At 45.2% G+C, this 20,823-nt stretch overlaps 1 long non-coding RNA gene and 1 pseudogene across 1 annotated transcript; both read left to right on the top strand.

The window, feature by feature from the left end:
• The first annotated feature begins 1,129 nt into the window (after nt 1-1,129).
• Nucleotides 1,130-2,001, top strand: LOC138829438 (pre-mRNA-splicing factor ISY1 homolog pseudogene; annotated as a pseudogene).
• Nucleotides 2,002-3,998: 1,997 nt separating this feature from the next.
• LOC138829439 (uncharacterized) lies at nt 3,999-9,088 on the top strand. Its single transcript, XR_011372606.1, has 2 exons — nt 3,999-4,470; nt 8,848-9,088. It is a non-coding gene; the product is annotated as an uncharacterized lncRNA (long non-coding RNA).
• The last annotated feature ends 11,735 nt before the right edge of the window (nt 9,089-20,823 follow it).

A 20,823-nucleotide genomic window follows, 5' to 3' on the forward strand; every position in this document is an offset into this window, starting at 1 on the left:
ATCATGTGAATTGTATATCAGGCTTCAGTTGTGGTTATCATAGGTAGGTCATGATAGCTTATACTCACACAGCATAAATTATGCTCAGAACTAACTGAGAAGAGCAACCTGTGTGCATGCTGCACATGAGCTGGCTTTGCTTAGTAGCCTGCAAACACAACGCTGACATACTGAAAAGGCTGAGGGACGGGTAATTTCCAGGGACCACACTGGAACTTTGGATGTAGGGCTGGCTTTCACCTCCTTACGTTTTGACAGTGCTGAAGTTAGAAACCCTTGGCTTGTTTCTTTAGATAAAGGGTCTCAAGTCCCAACTGGCTGAAATGCCTAATTGAATCAGATACTGCAGCACTGTGGCTGCTAGCAAAAGAGATCTGCCAGTGTCTCTGCAAATCTCTTAATTAAAATCAAACATATGACAACTGCTCAGCATAAAATAGGAAAAGGAAGGCATACCAGAGTAAATTTCCAAAAATCTTCAAAGTTCTAAACTAGCAAATAGATTTACTTCTAAGTGCAGTAACTAAGTAATTCTGTATCACCACAGTGAAAAGCATGGTCTTGGGTCTCTGATCCCTCCAGGAGGGCGATGTTTGGGCCTAGCACACTGCTGTGGTCTATAAGCAGACAAAAAAATCAAGAGGATCTAGGTTTCAGGTCAGCCCAGCCCAAAAAGATGTTGAGACCCCACCTCAACAGAAAATTCAGCAGGGAGCAGCAGTGTGCACCTGCCAGCCCAGGACCACCAGTCCATTCACGCCATCAGGGATGAAAAGTAAGACCCTATCTCAAAAAATAACTACAGAAAATAAAGAACTAAGGGCCTGGGTCACATGGTAGTGTGCCTGCCTTGCAACACAAAGCTCTGAATTCAAACTCTAGTACAGAAGACAAAAATTGCCTTAAGAGGCATTTTTTTTTAAAGTTAAGCCAATAACTGACATTTACTGCTCTTGCTTTAAGCTTTAGAAATAGTGTCTTTTACAGATTATACCAACAGCCACCAGAAACAGCTATGTCTTTCTTATTTCAATATTCTCAGAGTCACTACAAAGTTGGCAAAAAGTGTAGATTCCTAGAACTTCCTGGATTATTAAAGAAAACTTAAAAAAAAGAAGGGCCTAGGAGACGTCGGCTGCACCTTGGTGCCATGGCCCGAAATGCAGAAAAGGCCATGAGGGCCTTAGCAAGATTTCGCCAAGCCCAGGTGGAAGAGGGAAAAGTGAAGGAACGAAGACCTTTCCTTGCTTCAGAATGTACAGAGTTGCCCAAAGCAGAGAAATGGAGATGACAGATTATTGGAGAAATCTCCAAAAAAGTAGCTCAGATTCAGAATGCTGGTTTGGGTGAATTCCAAATTTGAAACCGGAATGATGAGATCAATAAGCTGTTAAGAGAAAAAGGTCACTGGAAGGTGCAGATAAAAGAACTTGACGGCCCTGGTTATGGGAAAGTTGGTCCTAAAATGCTGGATCATGAAGGGAAAGCAGTCCCAGGAAACCGAGGTTACAAGTACTTTGGAGCAGCAAGGGATTTACCTGGTGTTAGAGAGCTGTTTGAAAAAGAACCTCTTCCTCCTCCCAGAAAGACACGTGCTGAGCTGATGAAGGCAATTGATTTTGAATACTATGGTTACCTAGATGAAGATGATGGTGTTATTGTACCTTTGGAGCAAGAATATGAAAAGAAACAGAGCTGAGCTGGTGGAAAAATGGAAAGCAGAGAGAGAGGCTCGGCTGGCAAGAGGTGAAAAAGGAGGAGGAGGAGGAAGAGGAGATCAACATTTATGCTGTCACTGAGGAGGAGTATGATGAGGAAGGCAGCCTGGAGAAGGGAGGGGAGGATGGGCAGCTGAAGTTCATTGCTCCTGTTCCTGTGCCATCACAGCAGGAGACTGAAGAGGCCCTGGTGCAAAGGAAGAAAATGAAACTGCTTCAGAAATAAGCCAGGGAGACCCTTCAGGTTCAAAGTGAAGAAGCCAAGAGGCTCCTGGGATATTAGGACAAGTGGGTGTTCTCATTGGAGTCTGGAGGATATCGTGGATGCCAGTGACCGCCCTTCCCAGGACTACCTGCACATGCAGCTGTGGCAGGCACCACCTGGCCTCCTTTCCCATCCTTTGTCCTTGCACCTTTTTCTGCCTCATCAGCTGGTCTGAGGGTAGGATTCTGTCCCTTTGTCTCCCGGTAGCTGTCAGGGTGCTGAACACCCTGGCCACCAACTTCATACAAATGTCTTTGCTACCCTATGAATCCATTCGTTTTATATAGGGATATGTAAAACAGGTTGCCACCTAGCTAAGTGTCTTACTCCATGACTTTGAAAAGAGGAGAATCAACTACAGAGGCAGCATAAAAAAATGTGATTTTTCCCCTATCTTCTCTTGGAAACGGAATCTCAGTTTCTATTAGCCAGAGCCACCTGAAGTATCTGCTTTACCTCTGTGCCTGGCTGGGGGAAGGGAATTGGAGCTAGAAGCATCTGTTTTATTATCTGCTCTGTAGATAGCTATTTTCATTAAAGATTTTTATAAGAAAGGAAACCTCTGTGGCTGCACTTTGTTCCCTCAGGTAACTATACCGAGGTGACATAAGGTCGGCCCATGAAGTGTGCATCTCTGCAGTCAACAGACATTTAAGAAGCACCTACTAAGGGTGCTCCATACGTAAAGGCAGAATCCATCCAGTGTGTAAACATTTTAAGGTGTTTTCCTCTAGAAACCTGCCCTGCTGGAGGAAGGCCCTTTGGCAATAAGCCAGGCTGCTTCTGAAATCAAAGGCTCCTGACCCTCCTGGCCAGCTTCAAGGGGCCCCTGCACAGACAGGATCAGTGGGAGGGGAGACGCCCTCAGCCACACTTGCACTGGCCTCACGCTCCCGCGCGGCTCCCGACTTTCCAGGCCCCCGACTTTCCTGGCCCCATGCTCAGCCCGGGACAGGAGGCATTACTCCCTCAGCCCTGGAAACCGTCCCAGGGCCGCCGGGCCATGCTCTGCGCTCGGGCTCGAGTCCCCTGGCATTACTGCCTCGTCCTGCGGGGTGCGCCTGGCGGGTCCACGCCTCCAGCCCGGACCCCAGCGGGACCCCCGACGCATCCCCAGGAGCGGGAATTAGCGGGGATCGCAGCTGTCCACGGCGCCCCCTGTGCCTCCTCGGCCTCATCCACCGCGGCTGGCCCGGTACGCGCTCCCGGGTTGCTTCTGGGCTACACACAACCACGAGCGCGGCCCAGGCCCCTGTCAGCCGCGTCCCGGAGCAGCTGCCCGGAGCTCCGGACTCGGCCGTCCTGACGCCCCGCGAGCCGGTCCCGGTGCACACGTCTCGCTGGGGTCTCCGTCCTGCGGCGTCCCGGGACGCGTCACAGGCACGGGCGCCCTCTCCGCTGATCACCCGGCCCCTGCCCGGCTCCGACCCCCTCCGCGTCCGCCCTGGAGCCCCCTGCCCGCCATCCCCACCGCCCCACGCCGGTCCCCTCCCGCGCACCCCGGAGCCCTCCACGCCCACACCCGGTCCAGGCCCCTCCACGCCGGCCCCGGGAGCCCTCTCCCCGGTCCGCCGGCCCGAGGTCAGCGACCCCGCGCGGCGCGGGCCAGAAAACCATGAACCTGCCCGTGGTCTCCGGACAGCGGCGGCGGCGGCGGCGGCGGGGTTTCCCGGCATCCGGAGCCCCGACGACCCCTCCCCCCGCAGTGCACTGAGGCCCCGCGGCTCTGCGGCCCGGCCCGGCGGGTGGCGAATCGCTGCTCCACGCCGGTCCCCCAGCTCCGCTTGCAGGGCACACGCACTCACTCTGCGGGTCGGGCGGCGCCGCCCCGGCTCTCACCTCCTCTTCCTCGGCCGCGGGCTCCGTCTGCACCCGCGCAGAGCACCGCGCGCTCCCCCCGAACTCCCGCCAACCGCCGGCCCCGCCCGCCCGCCTGGCGCTCGCGCCCCCGCCCGCCGCCCACCGCGCCGAGGGCGGGGCCCGACTTCCCCACTTCCCTACCTCACACGGAGGGAACGGCCACAGCCCGCGCCCAGACTGCGCGCACGCACCGAGGGCGCAGGGAGAAGGCCGGCCGCCGGCCACCTCCGCCCCCGGAGCCGCCTGGGCCGCCAGCAGCGCCTGCAGCTCTGCGCAGGCTTCCATGCGGGGCTTCACTCAGCTCCTCCCCTTCGGCAGGGCAGAAACAACACAGAGCCGGTTGCCCTGCGTGTGCTCAGTCACTGGACCAAGCAGCGACCTCCTGAAGTTTGCACCTTGCATAGAAAGCCATGTGTTCCCCCACCTGCCGGGAACTGGATTTAGGTTAAATTCTTTCATCCAAACAACCTATTTTCAAAGCAGTGACGCCCAGCCTAGCTGGCACAGAGGAATGACAGCTGCTGGAACATTCAGGAGAAACACCTGTGCTGTGCAAATGCGGAAATCCCTGCTTCTCTGGAAAAGGCCCGGGTGCTGGCTAGGCATTCGCTGCTAATGGTGAAGGTGGTAAGGAAGCACAAGCCTTGAGGGATCAGAGTCTAGGGGAGAACAAGGCAATGCTCTCTTTCTCCCTCTCCCTCTTTCTCTCTCATGCACGCTCCTGCACATACACACATACACACGATTTAAATTTTAACCCTGTTTGCTAGCCACTATTGAGTACTTGAAATGAGTTTTGTAGGTGTAGAACAAGCCCCAGCTTTAGTAGGAAAAAATGGAATGCAAGGTAGCTCAGTTTTTTTCATGTTGATTCTATCATTTCAGTAACTGAAAATGTTTACAGCTTGGAACTAAAAGTTAATATATCAGCTTAAGATATAAATATGTAGAATTTATGGGTGGGGAAGGTGGCTCAGTGGTAGAGCACTTTCCTTGCATGCATGAGGCCCTGGGTTCGATTCCTCAGCACCACAGAAGCAAAAAGAAAGCCGGAAGTGGCGCTTTGGCTCAAGTGGTAGAGCGCTAGCCTTGAGCTGAAGAGCTGAGGGACAGCGCCCAGGCCCAGAGTTCAGGCCCCACAACCGACCCCCCCAAAAAAGATATAAATATACAGAATTTAAATTGATTTCCACAGTTTTGTTCCACACATACTAATGCATTCCTAGTAATCTAGGATGATCTAGGCCCAAATATAGGGTAAGGGAATATAGGTTAGCTACACTTAAAATGAAGGAAAAAATATTAATGCAAATTCAACTAAATAGTGTGATAGGACTAACAGCTAAACTGCCTTATAATATGTAAAAACTCGTATTAGTTCAGTAAATATTTTAGTGAGTAGAATTCTAATATATACATATACGTGGAAATAAATAAATATATAGAATTTAGGGGCTGGGAAGGTGGCTCAGTTGTAGAGCACTTGCCTTGCATGCATGAGGCCCTGGGTTCGATTCCTCAGCACACATAAGAAAAAAGAAAAAAGCCAGAAGTGGTGCTTTGGCTCAAGTGGTAAAGCACTAGCCTTGAGCTGAAGAGCTGAGGGACAGCACCCAGACCCAGAGTTCAGGCCCCACGACCGGACCCAAAAAAAAAAAAGATATAAATATATAGAATTTAAATTGATTTCCTCCATTTTGTTCCATGCATACTAATGCATTACTAAGAAATATCAGTGATCTAGGTCCTGAATATAGGGAGGCAGGCTTACAAGTGGGAATGCCTGAGTCCAAGGTAGCTTACAAGCCAAGTACTTAAAAGTAGGAGGATTCTAGGAAAAGAAAGGAACTGAATAGTAATGCCATCATAATAACTGTCAACAGTGGCTGAAAATGACAAGAGAATATTTTTTTTAATTGTATTTTATTTTATTTGGGAACATACTGTACAGAGGGGCTACAATTACATGGGCAGGATAATGCATACTTTTCTTACCAAGCATTGCAGCCTCCTCCTTTGTTTACCCTTCACTTCCCTTCCCGGCCTCCCCCCTCCCCCCACCCAATTTTACCCCCCTCCCCCCACCCAATTATACCCCCCTCCCCCCCCACACCGACATTGTAAAGCTGGTTTTGACATGACATTTTGTACTTCTCATTGTTGCAACAGGTCCACCTGAATCCTTAAACGACTTGTTTGTCCCCATCTCCTCCACATGTTATACTGACATCAAATATAGTGAAAGTGGGGGTTACACTGTGGGGGAGGGACATACAAAGCAACAAAGAAATAATCTTGTAAATGCGTTAGAAACACATGCACGAAAGAAACGAAAACATTAAAATACATATTTAAGGGTTCATTTTCCTAACATCACATTATCTGACCTTTTCCGCTTGACTCATACCTATACTAGATATTGCAAATAAGGGAAACCATGGGACCTATGCTTCTTTGGGCCTGGCTTACTTCACTTAATATAATTTTTTCCAAACCTGTCCATTTCCTAACAAATGGGGAAATGTCATTCTTTCTGATGGAGGCATAGAATTCCATTGTGTATATATACCACATTTTCTTGATCCATTCATCTACTGAGGGGCATCTGGGTTGGTTCCATATCTTAGCTATGGTAAATAATGCTGCAATAAACATAGTTGTGCTGGTAGCTTTAGTGTGGTCTTGTTTGTAAACATTTGGGTAAATGCCCAAAAGTGGGATTGCTGGATCATAGGGGAGATCTATGTGAAGTCTTTTGAGGAACCTCCATACTGCTTTCCAAAGTGGTTGAACAAGTTTACATTCCCACCAACAATGAAGTAAGGTTCCTTTCTGTCCACATCCCCTCCAGCATCTGTTGTTGTTAGAGTTCTTGATTTTTGCTGTTCTAACTGGAGTGAGGTGATATCTCAATGTTGTTTTGATTTGCATTTCTTTTATGGCTAGGGATGTTGAACATTTCTTCATGTGTCTATTGGCCATCCTTCTTTCTTCTTCAGAGAAGCTTCTCTTTAAGTCTTTCGCCCACTTATTTATTGGGCAGTTGTTTCTTTGAGGATTTGTTGTTGGGTGGTTTAATTTTTTGAGTTCCAAGTATATTTTAGATATGAGACCCTTGTCCGTTGTATGGCTAGTAAAGATCTTCTCCCAATCGGTGGGCTTTCTATTGATCTTGCTAGCTATGTCATTTGCCCTGCAGAAGCTCTGCAATCTTATGCAATCCCATTTGTCCAACCTTTCTTTGATTTGTTGTGCTTCCGGGTCTCTATTCAGAAAATTTCGGCCTGAGCCAAGGAGACCTAGGGTTTCTCCTATTCCATCCTGTAATGTTTTCAGAGTGTCTGCTTTGAGTTCAAGGTCTTTGATCCATTTGGAGTTGATTCTGGTGCAGGGTGATATATAAGGATCTAGCTTTAGTTTTCTACATGTAGTTAACCAATTTTGCCAGCACCATTTACTGAAGAGGCTGTCTTTCTTCCATTCTATTGTTTTAGCTTCCTTATCGAAGATTAGATGGCTATAGGTCTGTAGGTTCATTTCTGGGTTTTCAATTCTATTCCATTGATCCTGAGGTCTGTTCTTATGCCAATACCAAGCTGTTTTGATTACTATGGCTTTATAGTAGAGTTTGAAATTTGGTATTGATATTCCTCCAGCAGTGTTCTTTCCGTTGAGGAGCGTTTTTGCTATTCGGGGTCTTTTATTGTTCCATATGAATTTTTGGATTGCCTCCTCTATTTCCTTGAAGAATGAGGGTGGAATTTTGATAGGTATCGCGTTGAATTTGTAGATAGCCTTGGGAAGTATTGCCATTTTCATGATGTTAATCTTGCCAATCCAGGAGCATGGGAGGTTTTGCCATTTTTTAAGTTCTGTGTTGATTTCCTTTTTCAAGATTTTAAAGTTTTCATCATAGAGGTCCTTCACTTCTTTGGTTAAGTTAATTCCTAGGTATTTTATTTTTTGTGGGGCTATTACAAATGGAGTTGCTTTCCTAATTTCAGCCACACTTTAAGAGAATATTTTAAAAGCAACCAGTCAGTGGTGAGTTTGCTAGTGGTACAATGAGATGCACGAAGTGAGAAATATGGATCTGGTCAACAGCTGTCTAGCTAAGGCTTGCAGAGTCCTCATCTTCAGTTCAGCCATGAGTGAGCAGTCAGGTGATGCGACTACTGTAGTCCATCTCCCTGTAACCTGTGGTCTACTCTGCCCCATGCAATCAAGATGGCTGAAGTTTTATCCTTCTTTCATCCACCTTCTCTGTGGTCTCTTGGGGTGAAATCTAGTCATTCAGTGTCTTTCCTTACCAACCACAGATTAGGTTAAAAACAAACAAAACAAACCAAAAGTTAGATACCATTTGATATCCCAGTAGAGATTCTAGGGTTCCTGCTGCCAAGGGGGAGAAACATTCTCCAATCCTCAGGTTCATTCCAATATTAACAATGCTCTTAACAGTACATCTCCAAACCTCATTTTCCTGATGAAGACATTTAGACACGCTGTCGGGTATCCTGAAGGAATTCACTGGTGGTCAGGAATGTCACTGTAGGGTGGACAATGTCCTGTTGTCATGGATACGGGCTCATCTCACCACCTGGCTATTGAATATAAATCCTTGCATGCCCCTAAGTTGTTAGTCTATGCAAAACAGCATAGACTAAAAACTACCCCTAACTGGAAACACTGCACAAAGACAAAATGACTTAATTCTGTGGAGTTCTACTACAACAGTCTGCTGATAGACACTGATAGAAAAGTCACATCAACAGAGTCACAAAAAAGCAACATCTGCTCACTCCACCTTACTGTCTTCAGGTTTGTGGTAGCAAGGAGCCTGCCATTGAGGAAACACTGGGCATGTGCAGGGTGCAAAGGGTTTAGTCTTGTACTGTGGATGTGTGGTTCATTTTTCTATAGAGTCATGCCACTTTTCAACAAATGTAAAATTTCCACTTGATCATTTCAGCAAAACACATTCACTTTTACCTTGCTTTTCAGGCCCTGCTAGATTTTTTGGAAGCAAATTTTCATAAACTGACGGCCAGGGAGACACACACTCAGCAGCTGATACAAGGATGTAGACACAACTGACCACAGGCCAGTGCTGCCTTGAGTGCCTGCCTCCACCCAGCTTCAGAATGTGCACTGGGAGTTTCAACTTCAGTGACTGAAATTTCTTTTTCTTTTTTTAATTGTACTTGGTCAAACCCCTGTGAGATAAATCTACAAATCAGGTAGACTTAGTGTGTCAGCCTTTGTCCACTGCAGATGGAACAATCCTGTCTCAGTACTGGTTGGAGCTCGGGACATTCAGCCATGGGGTCCATGTATTGTACTGTTGGTGGGAAGCAGACTCCAAGTGGATTGATGATCTGCACCTTTTGTCAGACAACTTGGGCAGGGCCTGGACTCTGAACACATGGCCCATTTTCATGGACACTTGAGTGTATAGGGAAGTTCACCCCAGATCTCCTCTGTAGGGCCCACCCGTATCAGTCTCCTGATGGGAGGAAAAAAGAGAGCAAGTAGGGACAGGTGACTAGAGAAAGATCTGACAATCACATTTGAAGCCAGCCTGGGCAGGAATGTCCATGAGACTCCTGTCTCCAATTAAGCACCAGAAAAACTTGAAGTAGAGCTATGGCTCAAGTTGTAATCGCCTTAGCGAAAAAGTCCAGAGACCGTACCCAGGCCCTGAGTTCAAGCCCCAGGATTAGCACCAAAAAGAAAACAAAAAAAAAACAAAAAAAAAACAAACTTGTGCTTTGGTCATTGTCAATGGGTGGAGAGGTAGTCAGATTTAAACACAGATGTTTTGCTCTTCCTGGAGGTTCAGAATTTTAAAATAAGAGTAGTGGGACCTTAACTGAATGTCACCATGAAACTCCTTAAGTGTGCAACTGGCCTGTTATATTTTTAATCAGTGATGATGACAGGTATTGATCAAGCACTCACAAACACTCATTCTCAATCCATTCAGTAAAAACACTTATTGGGCTCCAAACAGAACCCATGTATTTATAATAACTTTAGTAAATGGCTTCAGAATTCTGTCCCAACTCAAAATTGTCATGAGTTTGTTCATCTTTCCTGTGTTAGAAATAAGGCTTCTCCTATCTGTCCCAGTTCTCAATGACTTGGGGGGAGAGAGAGAGACAGAGCGAGACAGAGACTGAGAGGATACCGACAGAGAGAGAGAGAGAGAGAGAGAGAGAGAGAGAGAGAGAGAGAGAGAGAGAGAGAGAGAGAGAGAGAGAGAGACTGAGAGACTGAGAGACTGAGAGACTGAGAGACTGAGAGGAGACAGATAGAGAAACGTGGCATGTGCCCTTCTGGCACTTCCATTCTAAGACGATAGATTTAAATGGATAAAACTAAGGAATATAATAGCTGGGGAAGGAGAGGAGATTGCAGTAGATAGCTGCTCTCCATGGGCTCCTCCTGAGATGAGGCCTGACGTTCAGGTGAGTGAGGCAATGTGAGACTCAAGCAAGGAAAGGAAGTAGATTGGTGATAGTGAGGATTCTCAGCAAACACATGCCTTTGTAGGAAGTCTATAGAAATTGCAGTATAGGAGGCACCTTGCAAGTCAATGTGGCAGAGCACTGGTGGCTCATGCCTAGAATCCTACACTATTCAGGAGGTTGAGATCTGAGAATCACAGTTCGAAGCTAGCCCAGTCAGGAAAGTCTGTAAGACTCTCATCTCCAGTTAATCATCTAAAAACTGGAAGTGAAGCTGTAGCTCAAATGAGTAGAGTGCTAGCCTTGAGTAAAATGGCTCAGGGACAGAGCCCAGGCCCTGAATTCAAGTCACACAACTGGCAAAAAAAAAGTCAATGTGGATGAAGTATGAGAATACCAACACTGGATAAATAAGTGGACCGTGCAAAACCCCACATTTGGACGCCCTGGAGAGTTATCTCACAGAATCTGAGCACATTACCAGAAAGGCACTGTATGTTTTTTACATGTTTTGTGCTTCCCCTGAAATGTTCTAAGCAAGGGAATCTGCTGGTCACTTTTGTTGCTAAGGCTGACTGTACTATTGGGCAGAGAATGGATTAAGGCAGAGACAAAAATGCATGTGGGAAGAACAGTGCTTTATTCAGCCTGGGTCTGCCCTAGCAACAGCACATAGACTAGATGACTTAAACAACATAAATCTATAACTCATAAAAGTTATTATAGTAAAGTGAGTCTGGAAATAATGAAAAGGTGTCCTGCCTCAACTGAAGGAAGGGCTGGGACAATAAGAGAAATTCAAGTGTGGTCCAGGAGATAGCCATGTGGGATGGAGAGATGCACAAATGAGCAAGTTTTTCTCTTTCTGTGTTGGTCAAAGAAATACTGAACTTGGTCTGCTTTCTTGGCACCTGGAGGCCAACATAGTTACACCTACATCTTCCCCCAAGTCAGCGACCTGCACAGGAAATGAAAAGGATGACACCATTCGTGTTAGACTCCTGGTCCTCTCTGTGGCACCATTATCCTGAATTCATCTCCAGCACATTCCCATCATCTGCCTCCAAACAGAAAATTATTCAGTGTACTATCTCTTCTACCCCTTCTCTCTAGTTCTTCCATTCTGCTTTTGAACAGAATGTTTTTTTATCCAGCCCTATAACCATTGTCTTTTTCACCTGTTCAAGGGCCAGTGGCCAAGATAATTGCCCTAATTGTCTGATGGGAAGAGTAACATTGATCCACATGCACTGTACTAATAAACCCATATGCATAACCCTCTTGCATAACTACTTAAAAGTAGTAATAGGGGCTGGAAAGGTGGTTTAGTGGTTAAGTCTTGCCTTGCATGCATGAGGCTCTGTGTTCAATTCCTCAACACCAGATAAGCAGAAAAAGGCAGAAAAGAGGCTTGGTTCAAGTGGTAGAACCCTAGCCTTGAGCTGAAGAGCTGAGGGACAGCGCCCAGGCCATAATTCAGGCCCCACGACGGGGACACACACACACACACACACACACACACACACACACACACACACACACACACTCACACACACACACACACACACACACACACACACACACACACACACACACTAAGCAGTACTTTAGGAGAAAATGAAGAACACAACTGCCAAGAAAATGCAGTTACCACTTTCCTAAAAAGAACCATTTTGAAAATATACAATAAGAGTATAGTTCAACAAAACTTTATTATTTTTAACAAAGTAAAGTTGAAAGAGGGAGAAAAAGCAAGCAAGCAAGAAATGAAGAAAAGGAAACAAGGAAGGAAGGAAGGAAGCAAGGAAGGAAGGAAGGAAGGAAGGAAAATTATATGGAAAAAAGTCTGCACTCTGAATATAAATTGGACAGAGCCCATAGTGAAACTTTTACCCCATCTGAATGTTGCTCCTAAGACTTCTCTAGCTTCTCCAATTTAATGATACTAGTTTATTCAAGGGATATTCACAATTCAGCTAAGGTTTAGGATTCAACTACGGTTCACTCCTGCTATGATGCATAAAACCTCCCAAATCTCTCAAGGTATTTTCCTCAGGACACATGAAGCCTTCTCCTAATCCTCAGTGAAGATGAATGTCTGCAACCAGTCATAAAATCTTTTTTTTTATTGTTGTTTCAGTCCTAAGGCTTAAAGTCAGGGTCTGGGTGCTGTCCCTGAGCTTTTTAGCTTAATACTGGTGCTCTACTACTTGAGCCACAGTTCCATTTCCAGGATTTTTGGTGGTGAATTGGAAATAAAAGCCAAACAGACTTTCCTGCCTAGGCTGACCCGGAATTGTAATTCTGAGATCTCAGCCTCCTGAGTAGTTAGGATTACAAGCATGAGCCACTGATGTTCAGCTAACCAGTCATAAAATCCTGAAGGACACTTAAAAACTCACTCATTTTAAGTTTTAGGCTTTTTTTAAGCAATTCAGCAATTTATAACAAGTGAATCAGACAAAATGATCTCACTACAATGCCTTAATAAATAATGCTGGACACCAGTGACTCAGGTCTGTAATCCTGGCTACTCAGGAGGCGGAGATGTGAGGATTGCAATTCGAAGTTATCCCAGGCAAGAAAGTCCATGAGACTCTTATTGCCAATAAACTACTCAGGAAGAGCTGGAAATAGCACTGTGGCTCAAGTGGTAGAGCAATAGCCTTGAGCAAAAGAAGCTCAGGGACAGCACCCAGGCCTTGAATTCAAACCCCAGGACCAGCAAAAGAATTAAAAAGAGCTGGGAACAGGTGGCTCAAGCCTGTAATCCTAGTTACTCAGGTGGCTGAGATCTGAGAATCACAGTTCAAAGCCAGCCCAGGCAGAAAAGTCCGTGAGACTCTTATCTCCAATAAACCACTAAAAAACCAGAAGTGACTCTGTGGCTCAAGCAATACAGAGCTCGCCTTGAGCTGAAGAGCACAGGGACAGTGCCCAAGTCCAGAGTTCAAGCCCTCCCCCACACAAAAAAAAAAAAAAACAAGAAAAAAGAAAAGCATATTTTTAGAAGGTTGAAAACCTATTCTCTGAACAATTGATCAATTTTTCAACTTTGTCCTCAAATTATCCTAAAATAAAAATGACTCCCATTTTGGCAGCTATTGCTTTCCCTGAAACAGGAAATCTCTTTCAAAAATATTTCTTTCACAGTAATTCAATAGTTTTCAGTATAAACCATCTCTTTTATCCACATTGTCAAAGTTTAGAAAGAATGCACCTATTTGTCATTTCAGAGAAAGTTCTCTTGCATAAATTCCATCTTGGCTCAGGCCCAAACAGGCCTCTGAAACAGCTGCATTTGGCAGGTAGCTCTCAGAACACACTCCTACCCAGCTCTGCTTTAATAATCTGGCAGAAAGCGCACCTAACAACTACCGCATTGTCCAATTAGAGTGTGAGATCTTCTCTGTCCCTCTCCTATTAGCACTGTTTCCTCACCTAGTTCTTGAGTTGGTGTCTCTTTTGTGTGTGTGTGTGTGTGTGTGTGTGTGTGTGTGTGTGTGTGTGTGTCCGGTCGTGTGGCCTGAACTCTGGGCCTGGGTGCTGTCCCTCAGCTCTTCAGCTTAAGGCTAGCGCTCTACCACTTGAGCCACAGCACCATTTCCGGCTTTTTTCTTTTTGCTTATGTGGTGCTGAGGAATCGAACCCAGGGCCTCTGGCATGCAAGGCAAGCACTCTACCACTGAGCCACCTTCCTCACCCTGGTGTCATTTTTTCATGTCATTGTTTTCTTGAAATTCCTGAGCATTTAGAATCCCACGCTCCCTTTTGAAATTGATAGTTTAGATTAAAACTATGTTGGCCACAATCCTATTTTTATTATTCAAAAGAGAATTCTATTTCACTTGCTTGTGAATGGAAGTCTTTACTAGGACAGGTTGTTTTTGAGAGGAGTCAAGGTGAGCCTGGGCAGAGTCCACAGAGGCCCCATGAGCAGAGGATTCTCCATTCTTCTTCCAGACCAAATGTTTGTCTGGGAGTCTCTGCACAGGGCCTGCTTTGAATGACCTCATACTCTTGCCTTCACTCAGGAGTAGGGAATCTTTCTTCTGCTAAGAACTATTTGGATATCATTACATCATTGACAAGCTATGCAAAATTATCAGTATGTACAGAAAGGGCACAAACCCAGCAAGAAGCAAACGGGGCCACCTCATCCTAGACCAAGTGATTGTGAGGGCCTATATGACCCAGCGACTAGAGTTTCCCAAGCCTGACTGGGGAAGTGATGAGCTGGAGTCTGCTGTTATTCTATCTCTAACTCCTTTCCATTTCCCTACAAGTCTTCAAGGAAGAAAGATTCCCACATGAGATAGCTTTTCTCCAACTTGTATGTGTGCTGTGTTCCTGAAGCTCTTATGCTTCCAAGTTTGCAGCACTTCCAGATTTCTGCTCCAATGACTAGCTTTTCATAATTATCTGGCACAGTTTGGAGACTTTTGGGACAGAAGAGAAAATAGGTACCAAGTGCTATATCTTCACACCTAGAAATTTCAAGTACCTGCTTAGTCTTTTTTAAATTTTTATTTATGTATTTGTTTGTTTGTGTGGTACTTTGCACAATAACTGACTCACCCCTAAGGACTTTATATCTCTCCCTTTTCTTCTTGTCCCTTGAGAACAAGTCATCTTAATTCATCTCTGTGACTCCCTCACCCTCCTTCCTTTGGTCTTGGCTACCACAGTATGTAGGGGCTAATGAAATCCAACCGGAGACTCAGTGTATCTCTGTTAAATAAACAAAAAAAATTGCTTAGATTTAGTCACGTGGGCAGGGGGTGGGGGGCGGGCGGTGTCCTGGGCTTGAACTCAGAGCCAAGGCATTGTCCCTTAGCATTTGTACTCAAGTTAGTGCTCTAAACCACTTGGAGCCACAGCTCCACCACTAATTTTCTGGTGGTTAATTGGAGATGAGAGTCTCATGGACACTATAGCCCTGGGTGAATTTGAACCATGATCCTCCGATCTCAGCCTCCTGAGTAGCTATGATTACAGGCATGAGCCACCAGCACCTGACATAAAGCAAGGAGAGCTTGAATCCATCAGCTTGTTCCCTATCTACTACCACATGTACCATGTCTCAGTGGCTCTAAGCAGCTCCTGCCACAAGCTGACAGACACACAAAAGCTGTCACTCCACTGTGAACAGAATCAGTCTCCTGGGAATCACGGGAGGCTCAACTTGGAAGAACGTTGTGTAGTCAACAGATGATAAACCAGACACCAGTACCACAGCCATCTCCATGACTGTTGTACCAAATAGGTGAGCCATCGTGCCCTCTCTCCAAGAGCCAACCCTGAGCAAAGCTCCTGCACACACCACACTCACCTACTCCCACTGCTTCGTCTCTGCCTGCATAAAGCCCTCAGGATGACATGCGCTCCTTGTCTGGCCAGTGAATTCAGTCAGAAGTCTTTCCCAGTGGTGGTATTGGTGAACATTTGCCTAGCTTACACAAAAATATCCCTGCCTACCTTGCCAGCTCTTCAAGTCCTGCCACATCCTGCATAATCTATGCCGAGCTTTCTGTTGACTCACTGGGAAATTTGCCTTTCTCCTGAGGGAAAGAGAAGGCCTGAAAGAAATTTTGGTCTATGAGGAGCAAACTGGTTCTATTCCCTGTATTCCACAAACCTAAAAAGTGAATTCCTACAATCAACTGGAAAGTATTTGGATTTAGAATATTGGATCAAAATTACTTAAGGGCTTCAGTAAGTTTTCATAACTTACACACGCCATAGCTAATCCTTAAACCTTCTGTTTCCAAATCTGCATTTGCAGCCTCAAAAGAGCTTGTTTTGCAGGACTAGCACATTAGTGGCCAGCTTCTATCTAAGCAGTAGTTCCCCAGTCACACTTGTCCTTGCTGTTATCCACAGGAAGATCACCTTACAGCACACAAGTCTTTGTTCTTCCTTTTATATTATTCTGGGAGTGTGTGTGTGTGTGTGTGTGTGTGTGTGTGTGTGTGTGTGTGTGTGTGTGTGTGTGTGTGTGTGTGTGTGTGTGTGTGTGTGTGTGTGTGTGTGTGTACTTGGGCTTAAAATCAGGGCCTGTACTCAGTTTTTTCACTCAAGCCTGACACTCTACCACTTGAACCATACCTCCACTGACAGCTTTTGGCTGATTAATTGGAGATAAGGAGTCTCATGGACTTTCTTCTCAGGCTGGCTTCCAACTTCAATCTTCAGATCTCAGCCTCTTCAATAGGCACGAGATATCATTTCCTGGCTGAAAAATTTTATTTGTTACAGGTTGCATATTTATGTGAATCTACCAGCAGTGTACCATGTAAGAATCATCATTTTCAAGGATTTAGCTTTCTTTTAAAGCACTTGCTCTCTTTCTCAGCTCTATCAATCAGATTTACCAGACTTTAAAACATAGGCATTCCTCAGCACCACATAAGCAGAAAAAATCAGAAGTGGCGCTGTGGCTCAAGTGGTAAAGCGCTAGCCTTGAGCGGAAGAGCTGAAGGACAGCGCCCAGGCCCAGAGTTCAGCCTCCACCACCGGATCAAAAAAAAAAAAAAGGCATTTCTAAATACCACACCTCTCATTATCATGATTTTGAGCCAAGACAGTGACATTCTATTATTTCCCTCCCTGGGGAATGTTACTGGGACAAACTTGATGATGTGAACACCAGAATAGCTCTATAAATTAAAAAAAAAAAAGTAAGTCACATATCACTTATGATTGTATTCCATACAATGGATTGGATTTTAACAAATGCTACTTGTTTAATAATGAGAAATTGGATCTAATTGTTAGCTCACATCAACTTGCTTGATTCTTTGTGCCTTAGGTCTGTGACAACAATAAAGATGAATTTTGTGTCCTTTCATTCTTTCTTTCCAGCCTCTCTTCATCTTTCCTTCCTCTTTTGTTCCATTCTTCTACCCTTCCTTTCCTTCTTTCCTCCTTCCTTCTTTGCTTTGTTTCTGTTTCTTTCCATTCCCTCCCCCATTCCTTTTTCTCCTTTTTCTCATTTTCTCTCTTTCCCTTCCCTTCCTTCGATTCTTCCTTCCTTTGTTCCCTCCTTCCTTGCTTCATCTTTCTGTCTGAACTGGAATTTGAACTGAAGAGCCTTGTGCCTACATTGCTTCTTCTTCATCATCTTTCAACCTAAAATTCTTTATATTGATTTTGTTATGCTGTATGTCATATTATTTCCTTTGTTATTTTACATTATCTGGATCTTTTCTCTCCTCCTCTTCTTTCTCACCCTGCTTTCTACCTACTTTATTCCTGTCCATCCTCCTTTTGTTCTCCTTTGCCTAGTTTTATTCTCAAGCATTATTTTTTCCAACTATTTTCATTCCTATTCTTCATAACTAAAATGTTATTTCATGGAATATCTTACATCCTAGAATATAATCTTTCATCTACTCTCTTTGGAATTGTGGTATAATTACTTTTACTTGGGGGCTGCTTTTTTAAATTTCCATTGCTGCTTTGTCTATCAGCTATGGAACTGCAAGGCCGGTTCATTGCCTTGAGCATGTGAGTTGAGTGTTTTGATTTACAACCTCTGTCTGGGCTAGACAAACTGCCCTGCCATCTTGCCACAACCTAGTTCTTCCTCTAAAGCCATGGCAAATTCTACATCAGAAAGAATATGAGATAGGAGCTGAAGACTTTTAGACAAAGACTTGTCCCTGACTATGCAAATGGCAATGTAAAAATAAAAGCACGTATATATACACATGCAACCAATTAGGAAAAAACAAGACAACATAACCCTTGAAATGTTAATTTCATACATACACTGATTTTCATCAAGTCAAACTGGAGAAATTCCATTCCAAAGAATGATTCTAAGAATGAGGAACATATACAAATACAATGCTGCTACCTCTGCCACCCAAGCAGCCTGGACTGTAAGTGTGTCCCACATGCTTAGTTTCTCCAGGGATTTATTTGATGGGGTCTTTAACTGATATGCATGTAAACTTGTGTGACTTATTCATGCTTGTATATAACTATCCTTTACTTGTGCTCCATGTGATCTCATATCACATCTATATCCGTCTTGACTCATCAGTGAAGGTTACCAATGCAATATTTGTCATAGAAAGAAAGCTTACTGAAGAAGTAAAGGATTCCTTCCATCAAACAGCAGCGGAGATAAGAGGGCTTTGAAATGAGCTACTGTATATTCAGAAACAACCAGGGATTCTTAGGAGCCTTCCATCTTTAAGACAGAAAAGCAAAGCAGTATGGCCAAAGAAATGAGCCTCCGGTGTTTGTGATCCTGTCCATGTTATGGTGTTGAGAAGATGGCAGCTCTGGGGAGATCTCCGTTAGAAATGAGGACACCCTGACAAAACTGAATGTGTGGCTCTGTGCTTTGTGGAAAACCCCTTGTCCTCTGCAAGTGAGGAGCCAGTCATTTCCTATGCTCTTGTACCGTGGACTAAAGGCTCTCTGGACAATGACCCCGGAATGCTTCCACCCATTCTTTACTCAAGTCCCTTCTCTCAGGTAGGGTTATGAAGACTAAATTTGCTCAAGTCCAACAATGGTAAATATTCTCTCAATTGCTCCAGTCCCATTCCAAGTGTCCAGTAGCCACCTGTGACTATGGGGTTGCAGAGCATTGGGAGATGTTAGACACAACAGACAGTCCTACTGCACAGCAGCGTGCAGATAGAGCTGGCTAGCCTCCTCAACCTATTCTTTCTACCTCCTGTTTCCACATGTAGCACACAAAAGCAGCTCACAGACTCAGGCCAAAACTACCACTTTTGGCATCTTCGGTGGCTGTGACCAAACACCTGACCAAAGCCTGTAAAAGGACAAAAGGATCCTTTTGGCCCAAGGCTTTATGGATTTCCATCCATGGTCACTTGGCACCCTCCCTTTGAGCCTGTGTGGAGGCAGAAATCATGACAAAGCTGTTGAGTTGGTAATGGTCAGGAAGCAGAAAAAACAGAATGGAGAAGCCAAGGTCCCAACAACCCTTCCCATGGGGACCCCATGACTTACTTCCTTCTGTCTCCTAAGTAACACCAGAGGCTAGTGGCCAGCCTTGAGCACATGGGCTCTGAAGCAATTTCAGTTGCAGGTATTCATAGATACTGGCTGGAGCTCAGAAAGTTGTATGCTAACATTCCCTGCAGATGTAAGCCTCCCAATGCTAGAAAAGTGATTGACAAACTGAAGTCCCAGTGCCTGTGAGCTGTGAGCCTGGATCCCTCAAAGTCTTTTCAAAGCAGGACGTGGTTTAAGGATAACATCCTCTTGCCCAAGACGGTGAGGCAGGGATCTCACAGGCCTTTCACTGTAGCTGCCATTGTAGTCCACTGAAATCAAGAGTCTGAAGGAAGCAGCTTGTCCTATTTTGCAGCCTGACTGTGAAGTCTCTGTCCCTGATGACCTCTGGCCTCCACTATATTCTAGTGATTTCAATGGGAACAGAAGGTGAAAATTCCTTGGAGATTACTTCTCAGTGATGCAAGCTAAAGAAAGGAAATGAACTCTATCACTTGGGGGGTAAGGGGAGTCATGAGGACAAACACTGGGAGAACCAGAGGGAAGGGGTGACACTTTTGAAAAGAAACAGACTCAGTGCCCAACTTTAATCCCTCTGTATTTCATCTTTAGAAGCAAAAGAATCTTCTGAATCTCAGAATGAGTGTGAAGCTCAGCCCTTACCTAGAATGATAAAGAAGAAATGGGACAGGTAGCTCCAAGCAGGAATTCCTGTATTGTGTACAATGTGGAAGGAGTCAATGAAGTATGTGGCCCACACCCATCACACAACTGAAGCACAAAGGTTTCTGTGTTGAAACCCCAGTATTTCTTCCAGTCCATCTGAAGCTGTGTCTTCAGAAAAGCTGGGCTGGCCACAAGGCCATTTGAAAGGGAAGAGCTTTTTCTGCTTCTCATTGTGAACATGAGACCCAGCTATTCAGTCTCATGGCCTTGGTCCTAAGGCATAGATTGGAGCCATGCATTATCCTTCCCAACCCAGTCTCTTATCCATCTCCTCACATCCTCCTTCCACCTTCCTTGTGCCTGATAAACATTACATGAGGTTGGACACATGACTCATGCATGTATTCCCAGCTAGTGGAGAGGCAGCAATTGGGAGGATCACAGTTCAGGGCCAGGCCAAATAAAACTGTTAGCATGGAAATGCTGCTGTGGCTCAAGTGGTAGAGTGCTACCCATGAGCTGAAGAGCTGAGGGACAGCACCCAGACCCAGAGTTCAAGCCCCACAACTGACAAAACAACAACAACAACAAACTGTTAGCATGACCCCATCTGAAACAGTAAGCTAGATGTAGCTCCATGGTTGACTGCAGGTTCAAAGGATCCTGGTCCAACCTGAACTAGGACAAACTAGGAAGGGTTATGATAGATTTGCCTGAGAGAAGAGTTGTGAGTCAATTACCAGTGTGGTGTGTCACCAACAATGATAAAAACTGACATGCAGGGAACAGCGGCTCATGCCTGTAATCCTAGTTCCTCAGGAAGCTGAGATCTGAACACTGCAGT

The sequence above is a fragment of the Dipodomys merriami genome, unplaced genomic scaffold, assembly GCF_024711535.1.
Source record: "Dipodomys merriami isolate MVZ:Mamm:240054 unplaced genomic scaffold, mDipMer1.0.p SCAF_1716, whole genome shotgun sequence".
Taxonomy (NCBI): Eukaryota; Metazoa; Chordata; class Mammalia; order Rodentia; family Heteromyidae; genus Dipodomys; species Dipodomys merriami.